Genomic DNA, 9,202 nt, shown 5'->3' with positions numbered 1-9,202 from the left:
ACACTACTTTAAAACTGAAAAGCTCAAATGGTGGCTTTAATTACCCTGATTTATCAACTTATCAATCAGCAATAAGACTAGTAAATGTTTTACAACTCTTTATCTTCCACAAATCCCCCTGACTGGATGTCGATTGTACATCCCGTATTAAATCAAAACACATTTAGTGATATAATTTGGAATAAACATAATAACCATCCATTAGCTATCAAAAATAGTATTTTTGATGTCTATCTTAAAAGAATGGGATCAAGTCAGAAACAAAATTGTACCCGAGTTCTCCAGATTTTCATATTTCCTTTCACAACATTGGTTCTTACCAGGACAAAACCCATCTTTTAGGTTGTTTTTGAAGCAAGCAAACATAACCAGATTAATAGATATATAGCCTCACATAAGGGTCTTTTAGAAAAAACAGAATTGGAGAATAAAATACAGCAGAAAATGCTCTGGTTTAAATATCTACAACTCAAAAATATGGCAGAACAAATAAATCTTAAGAAAATAATGAACACTCCGTTAATGGATTTTGAACAGATTCTAGGCCCTCCAACAATTTCAAAGAAAGGACTGGTATCTAAGCTTTACACTATCCTTTTATCTAGTTCTAAAGTTAAAATCTTACATTGTTAATCTAAATGGTTTCAGGAGTGTAAGATAGATAAATCAATTAATAACTGGAAGAAGATCTAGTCTTCTGGCATATTTAATTCTAGTATCATCGTATCCAAATTACAAACTTTAAAGATAATTCATAGACGGTATTTGACTCCCAAAAAATTGTCTTTAATTTTTTCTACAATATCCTGGAAAGGCTGTGGAGAAGAAGGTACCTTCTCCCATTGTTGGTGGGAATGCTAATATATTGGCAAGTTCTGGAGAGAAGTCTTAAAAATAAAGACATTACCGGCTATGAACTTCCCTTTTCTCCAGAAATTATATTCTTAGACCAATGGGATAACTTAAATATTCCCAAAATAAGAAGAGAACTTATTGTATCTCTTTTCATTGCTGCCAAAAGTACTATAGCGACATTTTGGAAATTAAAGAAAACACTAACAATAGATAACTGGTTTTCTAAAATTTGGGGTCACTTTATTTTAGAAAAAGTAAATAACCATCTTTACTATGCAGAACATTTTCCGAATAATACAAACTTTTTTGAGAAATGGTTTTCCTTTTTTGAATATATAGAAAGTAATAACCTTCAACCTAAGTCTAAGATATTTCATTCTGTAATAAGTTCTGAGAACTTTTGGTAATTAAGCCAATAGTGGTATCAATATTTTTTTCCAAATGTAAATGCTTAAAATTTAACTGAATTTTTTTTTAATTTACATGTTGTTGTTGTTACTATTCTTAACTTTGTAAAGTGCAATTTGTTAATAAAAATTTTAAAATTAAAAAAAATAAAGCAGAGCTTTTCTGCTTTGGTACATGGGCATTTCACCCTATTAGTTTATTTGTGTAATTCTTCCAGTACTACCATCCCCTACCCACTCAGGATGGCTTGATCTCCTTGTCTTATTCCCACCCCCCCCAACCCATTCCTCTTTTTGGATTTTCAGCTTCTGTAGACAGTGCCTACCCTGAATGCAGCGAGAAGAAATACCCTCCAGGAGGTAGCCCTTAACTGTCACACACACCTCATTCCCAATTTCAGACGTTAGAAATGTTGATGTAGGGTCAAGAATTGGGGAAGTACATGAGAAATGACATACAAAACACAGGCAGTGATATGGGCTCCTTTCTGTGTTAGTACCCTGGAATAATAATGCCACTCACCCAATAAGTAAATATCTACCGGGTTTTTGCAAGGATCCAGACAATTTCTTTTTTGCACAGTGCATGTTAAAAGGGTTCCTCTGATGCTTGTGAGGCAGAAATTTAAACAGGAGAGCTCTGATCAAACCACTGTTTCATACAGGGCTTTTTTTCAGCAGGAACGTGGTGGAACAGAGTTCCAGAACCTCTTGAAAATGGTCACATGGCTGGTGGCCCTGCCCCCTGATCTCCAGACAGAGAGGAGTTTAGGTTGCCCTCCGTGCCACTTGGCGGCATGGAGGGCAATCTAAACTCCCCTCTGTCTGGAGATCAGGGGGCGGGGCCACCAGCCATGTGACCATTTTCTCCGAGGGCAACCCACTGAGTTCCACCACCTCTTTTCCCAGAAAAAAGCCCTGCTTATATAGGTTTTTAAAAAAATTATAAGCAGAAGGCTGATCTGCAACAAGGATAGTTTCAGTTGTGTAGCCATGTTGGTCTGCAGTACTGTCCGGCCCTTTTCATTATGGAGGTATAAGTAGAAAGGTGCAGGTGGTTTTATCCTAATTTCCTGGAAACCAATGGGGAGGGGAAGTTGCAAGGTGATTGGAGGGATACTATTTGTATGTCAATATTGCACTACATCATAAGGAAAGCTGGATTAGATCTAGAAGAAGGTGGAGTGAAAATTGGTGGAAGAAACATCAACAAAGATATGCAGATGACACCACGTTACTGGCAGAAAATAGTGAAGACTTGAAAGGACTACTGATGAAAGTTAATGGAGAAAGTGCCAAAGCAGGATTACAGCTGAACATCAAGAAGACAAAAGTAATGATTACTGAGGAATTATACAATTTTAAAGTTGACAACGAGGAAATTGAAATGGTTCAAGATTTTCCATTCCTCGGCTTAATCATCAACCAAAAGGGAGACTGCAATGAAGAAATCAGAAGAAGACTGAAACGTGGAAGACCGGCTGTGAGGGAAAAGTTCCTTAATGAGAAAGATATCTCTCTGGGGACCAAGATCAAGATAATTCAAACTATGGCATTCCCCATTACTACATATGGATGTGAAAGTTGGATAGTGAAGAAAGCTGACAGGAAGAAAACTGATTCATGTGAAATGTGGTGCTGGAGGAGAGTTTTGTGGATACCAATTAAGTGGGTACTAGATCAAATCAATCTTGAATTCTCCCTAGAAGCTAAAAGACTGCAACCCTTCAGCAATATTTTGCAATGGAAGAGGTGGATCTGGTGTGCGTGACCAAGACCTGAGTACGGGAAAGTGAAACTGTCACCCTGAAAGAGCTAGCACCCCCAGGTTTCTCAGTCCTTCATCAGTCACGGGACAGTGGCCGGGGTGGGTGGGTAGCGATGCTCATTCGAGAGTCTTTCTCCATCATGCCGCTCCCTACGCCAAAGATTGCCTGCATTGACTGTGTGGGCCTGGTGTGGGATGCCGAGGAGAGTACAGCCATCTGTTTGGTGTACCGATCGCCCAGTCCACCCGCAGATGCTTTGCCTGGCCTGTTGGAGGCAGTGGCTGGCTGGGCCTTGGAGTACTCCAGGCTTTTGGTCTTGGGGGACTTGAGTGTCCATGCCGATAATGCTGCCTCCTCATGGGCCATGGACCTGATAGCCTCCATGGCAGCATTAGGATTCTCCCAGTTTGTATTGAATCCCACACACCGAGCAGGACACACGCTGGATTTGATCTTTGGGGTGGGAAAACACGTGGATCTGGGGATACAAGTGGATCTGGATGAACCTATAGTAGCGCCATGGTCAGACCACCTCGTCCTGAGGGCTCATCTGGTCACCGTGACCGCCCCCCCCAGCTTGGACGACGAGCTGATCTATGCTCGCCCGTGGAGTCAAATGGAACCAATTGAATTCCAGAACGTTCTGTGGGATCCAATGCCCCCTGGTGGCTTGTTGGATGAGCTGATAGAGGACTGGAATGCCCATCTCTCTGAAGCTATCGACGAGATCACTCCCCATTGCCCTCTCGACCCCCAAACTAGAGTAGCTCCTTGGTATACTGAGGAGCAACTACTAATGAAATGGGAGCTGAGACGGCTAGAGCAAGTGTGGCTGTAACTCCATGACGAAGTGACAAGAACATCTTGTAGGACGTTTATGAAGGCCTATGAGATGGCAGTGAAAGCTGCAAAGAGAAACTACTGTGCAGCTGCCATTGCGTCTGCTAGTTCTCGCCCAGCACAACTTTCCAGAGTGATTCGGTCTTTAACGTCCCTCACACATGGGACAAAAAAATGTAAATTTGGTAATAAGCTGTGAGGGTGTCAGACCTAGGGGGTCAATCCCTGACAGTTAGATCTCCAAGTCCCTCACAGCAAGCAGGCAGGTGCATTGGTTGAAGAAACTTTGTTAGAGATCCATACAGTTCAGGTGTTCACTCGTAGGTAGAAGTTGACAGAAGTAACTAGTCAAACAATAGAACTACTGATATAGAGAGATGTTCTCCCGCTCCCTTTGCATTTAGGCATGAAAGCCTAAAAAGTTACATGGGAACAAAAAGCAGTTTAGTCTGAGATAAGGTACACAGTGGAATCTTCTCTCCTGTGAGACCAATACATTTCAGTGCCCAGCTGCAAGCTGTCAGCCAAGGCCACACAGAAATGAAAGCACATATTTCTTAGAGATAAGGAAGAGCTTGCTAGCTCGATGCTAGCTTGATGGTTGTTGTGGGTTTTCTGGGCTGTATTGCCGTGGTCTTGGCATTGTAGTTCCTGACGTTTTGCCAGCAGCTGTGGCTGGCATCTTCAGAGGTGTAGCACCAAAAGACAGAGATCTCTCAGTGTCACAATGACTGTGACACTCAGAGATCTCTGTCTTTTGGTGCTACACCTCTGAAGATGCCAGCCACAGCTGCTGGCGAAACGTCAGGAACTACAATGCCAAGACCACGGCAATACAGCCCGGAAAACCCACAACAACCATCGTTCTCTGGCCGTGAAAGCCTTCGACAATACAACTTGCTAGCTCCTTTGGGAATTAATATTAGTAGTTTGGACACCTTCAGGAGTCTTCTCATGAAATGCATAAGATACAGTATTTGACTTTACCTAAAATGCAGTGTAAGATGCAGAATACAACAACGGCAGAAATGGTTTCATTCTCAGTATAAAATGCAGAACACAGTGATGGCACATAACAACAATGGCATGGATGCTGGCATCCATGACAGAGGCTTTTGGAGACTATTTTGCGGATAAGATCTTGTCACTCCGCCAGGACCTGTCCACCACGGTTGATTCAGTATGTGACCTGGAGGCCCCTTGGTTGTCCTCGGGGTTGATATTAGATCAATTCAGGCCACTCTCCCAGGAGGAGGTAGGCAGGGTCCTGCATGCTGTGAAACCTACCACATGCCCACCGTGCCCATCATGGCTGGAGAAAACTGGCGGTGCTGGGATTCGGGTACCATTAGTTGACATCATTAATCTTTCTCTGAGTTCTGAGATTTTCCCAGACTCACTGAATGAGGCACTGGTGCAGCCCTTATTAAAGAAACCATCACTGGATCCTGTTGATCCAGCCACTTACTGCTCAGTTTCAAATCTTCCGTTCCTAGGTAAGGTAACTGAGAGGGCGGTAGTGGAACAGCTGCAGGTATACCTGGATGATGCCTCTATCCTGGATCCATTCCAGTCCGGCTTCAGGCCCGGCCATGGTATGGAGACGGCTCTGGTTGCCGTCACAGATGATCTGCAGCAACATCTGGATCGTGGCAGGTCGCCATTGCTGATACTTTTAGACCTTACAGCAGCGTTCGACATGGTCGATCATAATCTTCTGACCCACCACCTTGCCGATGTGGGGATTCATGGGACAGCCCTGCAATGGCTGAACTCCTTCCTTCACAATCAGGGACAGAGGGTGGCACTCAGGGAACAGATGTCCGCTCACCATTCTTTGGTATGCGGCATCCCTCAGGGGGCGATTCTTTCCCCGATGCTATTTAACATCGATATGCACCCCCTCACACAATTAGTTTGCAGCGTTGGGCTGGGTTGTCACCAGTATGCAGATGACACCCAGCCTTATCTGCTGATGGACAGCCAGTCTGATCTCGCTCCGGAGTCCTTGGCCAAGGGTCTTGAGGCTGTGACGGCATGGTTACATCAGAGTTGCCTGAAATTGAATCCCCTGAAGACAGAGGTTCTGTGTCTGGGTTGTGGGGCAAGCGAGCTGGGTATCCGGCTCCCAACCCTTGACAAAGTACAACTGAAACCTTCACCGATGGTTAGGAGACTGGGTGTGACCTTGGATGCCACACTTTCAATGGAGGCCCAGGTCGCAACTGTTGCCAGGTCTGCCTTTTTTCATCTTCGACAGGCCAGGCAACTGATGCCCTATCTTTCGCCCCGGGACCTGGCTACAGTAATCCATGCAATGGTCACCTCCAGGCTAGACTACTGCAACTCACTCTATGCTGGGCTGCCCTTGGGATTGACCCGAAAGTTACAGCTGGTCCAGAATGCAGCGGCACGCATACTTACTGGAACGCCAATCCGAGCGCACGTTCATCCTGTGCTGTGCCAGCTGCACTGGCTCCCAGTGGAGTTCCGGATCTGGTTCAAGGTGTTAACCTTGGTGTTTAAAGCCCTTCACAGACTGGGACCTGCATACCTGTGGGACCGCCTCTTCCATTACGTTCCCTGCAGGGCGTTGCGCTCTGCAGACAAGCAACTCCTGGTGGTCCCCAGTCTGGCCTCAACCAGGGCCAGGGCTTTTTCTGCCCTGGCCCTGGTCTGGTGGAACACTCTCCCACTGGAGATCTGGGCCTGCGGGACCTGTTACAGTTCTGCAGGGCCTGTAAAATGGAGATGTTCTGCCAGGCCTTTGGCTGAGCAGATGTCCCTTGTCTTCCACCTAAGACCACTTCTTTTTCTGGGACTGCCCTCAGCCATGTGCTATGCCTATATACAGACTCCCAAATATTTATTTAAATAGCCTGCATCTGGACTATTTTAATTACTCTTTTTAAGATTATTATTGATTTTATGGTTTTGTGATTGATTCGCTGTGTTTTGTGAATGTTGTTAGCCACCCTGAGCCCATTTGGGGGGGGTGTGTAAAAAACTAAAAACTAAAAAATAATAATAAATAAATAAGTAAAATGACAAAACTGAGGCTATCGTACTTTGGTCACATCATGAGAAGACAAGATTCTCTAGAATACTTAATAATGCTAGGAAAAGTGGAAGGCAGTAGGAAAAGAGGAAGACCTAAAACGAGATGGCTGGACTCAATAAAAGAAGCCACGTCCTCCATTTTGCAGGATCTGAGCAAGTCTGTTAATGATAGGACATTTTGAAATTCATTCATAGAGTTGCCATAGGTCAGAGACGACTAATTTACATTCCAGTTTCCTATCCAAAGACAGAACCTAATCATGTTATCAGGTATTTCCACAGTGCTTTTAGAGTATTGCAAACATTTCAGATACATTATGCCAGTAGTCCTTAGGCCAGCTCGTTAGAGTAGGCTGGTGCCACTATTGTTATATTGTAGGTGTGGGAGTATCTGACGGAAGGAAGGGTTTTCCTAGAATGGCCCTATGAGTAGGGGCCAATGGGCCATTCATTGCGCATGCTTGGAGTCCAAACACAGGCAAGGTTGGACTTTGCTAAAAGGTTCTTTGTAAAGGAAAACAGGAGAGATCCAGTTTGGACTGGAGCAACAGAGCAGACGCCCACTGAATCCATCTCTCCAACAAGCCACTCTCTTGATGCAAAAGCCACCCCCACCCCCATTCATTGTCCAAGAGGTGGAAGCACGTAAGCAGCACCACACAGCTCAGAGCTAAACTAGATGTGATACTCTCCACAAGTTCCTTCAAACGCACAGAAAATCATGTTTGTCCTTCGGTATGTTGTGCACTTGCTCCTGCGGTCACACATCTCTCACACCCGTGCATGAATGGCCACAGGTTGAACTTCCATTCCTCCTTCCTTTTTTCTTTTTTAATTGCATCCCATGGTTCACCGTGTTTTCATTCATGTGCAAGAAGTACATTGAGAAAATAGATTGCAGTCAAGAGCCGCTGTTGCAGATGGACACCAGGTGGCGTAGACGATTTCTCTTACCGAGCACAGAGTATACCATCTTTTGTGTGTGCAAACTAAGAGCTGATGGGCTGTTCAGGAGTGGGGGGGGGGGGGAGGAGGAAGCAGTGGCATCGTCTCTGTTACCTCCCCAAACCCTACTTGAAGCATCGTCAATGATGCTATTTCTGTTAGAAGAGGAGGACTTGACGCTGTCCCTTTCCTCGGGTATCAGAGGGGGACAAACCAGAAAGTTAGATAGAGAGGTCAGGGCATCTGTTTACTCTTTACTGCCCTGGACTATCCTTTGATATGTAGATTGCTAATCTCCAGAGTTCCCCTTCGTGACATCCTTCTCTTCCTGGCTTTGTCACACTTCTCTCTCTTCTCTCCATCTTGCACTATGAATGCAGGACTTGTCCTGCCATCGATGCACATCCTTAGACTAAATAGGTAGATAGAAATCTGTCTCTTCACTTTCCTATCAGATTATGGAGTTCCTATAGTAAAGAATTCTTATTTCTTTTCTAAACATAAGGTAAGTGTAAGTTTGTTATTTTCTCTTACACATTCACACCAGCCACCACACTCCAAACACCAATCACTTTTTCTCTGGAATCGATACTAAGGCCAAACTATAGATACTTTTATATAGGTTCCGGGGCCGGCTATATACCTTAACTTCCTGGAGCAAGGTTACTTGAAAGACATTTTCAGTTCAGGGCAGCCCCATGTTTTATTTGGGGGGGGGATCTGACTGGCGGTTTTAGTGCAATGTTGTTTCAAGTCACGGTTGTTGGTATTTGCATATTTTGAAGTATTTGTGTTCCTTATCAACCCACCACCAGAGGGGTTCATGAGCGTTTGTCACTAATACTGACCTCTATGCAGGGAAAAGCTTCCAAGTTATGCCACAAAACAGTGTGCAAGTTTTTAATTTCTCCAGACTTCCATATTAGGCTGGATGATAAAAAAAAAATTCTCTATGTCAAAAGTCCCCTTCAAGTTCTCTGGGAGAAGGGCTGGTTAGAACTTCTTTTTAATTGTTTAAAATTTATATTTACAAGGAGTTTTTGGCTTATTGGCTAGCTAGCATTCAATAACGGTGTGCTCTTCCACCACTTCCCCCTGGCGCATATGGTGACCCAGCCTCAGACACAGAATCCTCACATCTTCATAACCATGCTATAAAATCACAGACAAGTTGTGTTGTGTTAAAAAAAACAAAGCAGTTAGTTTTATCTTAGGCTGTAGTCATCATGAAAATATCTCAGTTGCTAAAGAAATTGCTCACTGTGCCACAATATGGGTTGGGGTTCCACGCGGAATGCTGCTCAGAAGAACCGCAGGTGGCTGGTC

This window comes from Eublepharis macularius, chromosome 19, assembly GCF_028583425.1.
Source record: "Eublepharis macularius isolate TG4126 chromosome 19, MPM_Emac_v1.0, whole genome shotgun sequence".
Classification (NCBI taxonomy): domain Eukaryota; kingdom Metazoa; phylum Chordata; class Lepidosauria; order Squamata; family Eublepharidae; genus Eublepharis; species Eublepharis macularius.
The sequence above is the reverse complement of the archived record's forward strand: the minus strand, read 5'-3'. Positions refer to the sequence as shown.